A 2500-nucleotide genomic window follows, 5' to 3' on the forward strand; every position below is an offset into this window, starting at 1 on the left:
CAAACTCTGGTGGAATAAAATCCCATCGTAGCTGTTAGCTGTTGAGGATCTAGCAGAGAAGCTTGAATTTGGTCATTCAACTTTTCATCGACACCTGTGTGCCATCGGAAAAGTCAGCAAATTGAGTCAATGGGTTTCTCACAAATTTTCTGAGTCTAATCGCGCGCCGAGAGTGAATGTGTGCTCTTCGTTGCTGTCATGTCTCACGAATGAACCTTTTTGGGACCGAATAGTGACTGGTGACAGGAAATGGGTTCTCTATAAAACTGTCAAGTGCCGAAGACAGTGGGTAGGGAAAAGAGAAACACCGGCACCCCAAACTAAAGACGGTATTCACCCACGTAAGGTGGGTGAATATCTGTGAATATCTGTTTGGTGTGATATGAAAGGTTTAGTCCACTTTGAACTTTTGAACCCAAACCAAAACGATAACAAAGGAGATCTACTGCGAGCAGCTTGAGCGGCTTAAGTCAGCGCTAGTAGAAAAACGACCATCTTTGGTTTCAAGACGAAAGGTGTTCTTCTACCTGGATAATGCTCGACCACCTACAGCGAGGATGACATTCCAAAGGCTGGAACAGTTTAAGTGGGAAACGATGCCCCACGCATCATATTCGCCGGACATTGCCCCATCTGATTATCATTTATTCCAGTCTTCAAAATCATTTGGACGGAAAGAATATAAATTCTATAGACGAGGTCTATAGTAATGGAGTATTTTTGTCACAGACAAGTCAATCGTGTGTGTGTGTCTGTGTGTGTGTGTCTGTGTGTGTGTGTGTGTGTGTGTGTGTGTGTGTGTGTGTGTGGGTGTGTGTGTGTGTGTGCGTGTGCGTGCGTGCGTGCATGTGCGTGCGTGCGTGCGTGCTTTAGTTTGACTTTAATTCTCAATTTCTCGATGGAATCATAAAGGCGATTCATGGTTCTTGTGACTACCTCTCCCTTCTCTTCATTTACATTTGGCACCAATCGCTACCAAGCGATTGTACTACCTTCTGTGAACGCAGAGATAATTAAATAAACAAGAATTTATGTTGTATATTATGTAATATGCCTTTATTCATCTTTGTTCAGATTTATGCCACTGGCAACTCTGTATTTCGTTTCATTTCGATAGATAGATAGATAGATAGATAGATAGATAGATAGATAGATAGATAGATAGATAGATAGATAGATATGCATGTGTGTGCGCGCGCGTATTTCTTCTTTGATGGTTTTATGCTGAATAATTTGTCTTTTCTGCCTGCAGCTTCGAAGAGCGCCTCTGAGTCTATATCATATAGGTACACTTACCTGTGCATGTGTACACATGTGTATGCATGCGTGCGTGTGTGTATGTGTGTGTGTGTGTGTGTGCGTGTGTGTATGTGCGTGCGTGTGCGTGTGTGCGTGTGTGTGTGTATGTTGGTATCACTGTACATGCATACGTTCATGTAAAATTACTGGCCGTCCTACTTTTTTTTTATCATATTGTACTCTATACTCACGCTAGTGCAAAGCTTTGTTCGCGGGCAAATTTCAATGAATCTTCAATCAAGAATTATAATTGAAATTTTCTCCTCCGTTTCAACTTGTACTGCCACTGTTCGCTACCTGTGAATTTATTAACCCTTTAACCTCACACTCAGTTCCCACTTTGATTTGTTGTTTTGCCCGCTGGTATTTTGCTATTTGCTATGTTAATGACGTTTACTAATACGTTAAACATTCTCTATCTGCAACCCATTTTACTACATTATCTTTAAACGCATGTGTTTGTTCTTTACCGCCAGGCTAGCTCTGATCAAAAATATTTGGCGATTATCCTTCTTGGTTTTACATAGTGTATCGAGGGCTACATTATGTAATAACTTATTACGTTTTTTGGAGGGGTTGTGTCAACAGGGTTTGATTTGATGGAGATGTAACTCCTATTTTTGCAGATCAAATATTCGTGTAGATTACTTTGGCTGTATGTATAAACATACTATTGCAGTGCTAAATCCCCTAACAAAGTGTACTGTGGAGGCCCTACTGTATTCATCTAGTGAGTTTGGAGAGGCTCATTTATCTATAAGCGAGGGCGTGGCTGTGCGTTAAGAAGTTTGCTTCCCAATCACGTGGTTCTGGTTTCAGTCCTATTGAATGGCACCGTGGGAAAGTGTCTTTTACTAAAGCCTCGGGCTCAGCAAAACCATGTGAGTGGATTTGGTGGAGGGAAACTGAAAGAAGACCGTCATGTGTGTGTGTATGTGTGTGTATGTGTGTGTGTGCTTGTGTCAGTGTTTGTCTTCCACCTTCGCTTGTCAGCCAGTGTTGGTTCGTTTATGTCCCCGTAACTTAGCGGCTCGGCAAAGAGCCTGATAGAATAAGTTCTAAGCTTAAAGAAAACGAAAAAAAAGAAGTATTGGGGGCGATTCATTCGACTAAAAGTTCTTCAACGTGGTGTTCCAGCATTGCCGCAGTCTAATGACTAAAATGTGTAAAAGATAAAAGTAGTTAAACTAAATACTATTCT

General features: G+C 41.4%; 1 protein-coding gene across 2 annotated transcripts in view; it reads left to right on the forward strand.

The window, feature by feature from the left end:
• The window catches only part of LOC106871116 (sonic hedgehog protein-like), a 172519-nt gene that overhangs the window by 101682 nt on the left and 68337 nt on the right, over positions 1–2500 (forward strand).

Source organism: Octopus bimaculoides, chromosome 16, assembly GCF_046866305.1.
Source record: "Octopus bimaculoides isolate indiv1 chromosome 16, ASM4686630v1, whole genome shotgun sequence".
Lineage (NCBI taxonomy): Eukaryota > Metazoa > Mollusca > Cephalopoda > Octopoda > Octopodidae > Octopus > Octopus bimaculoides.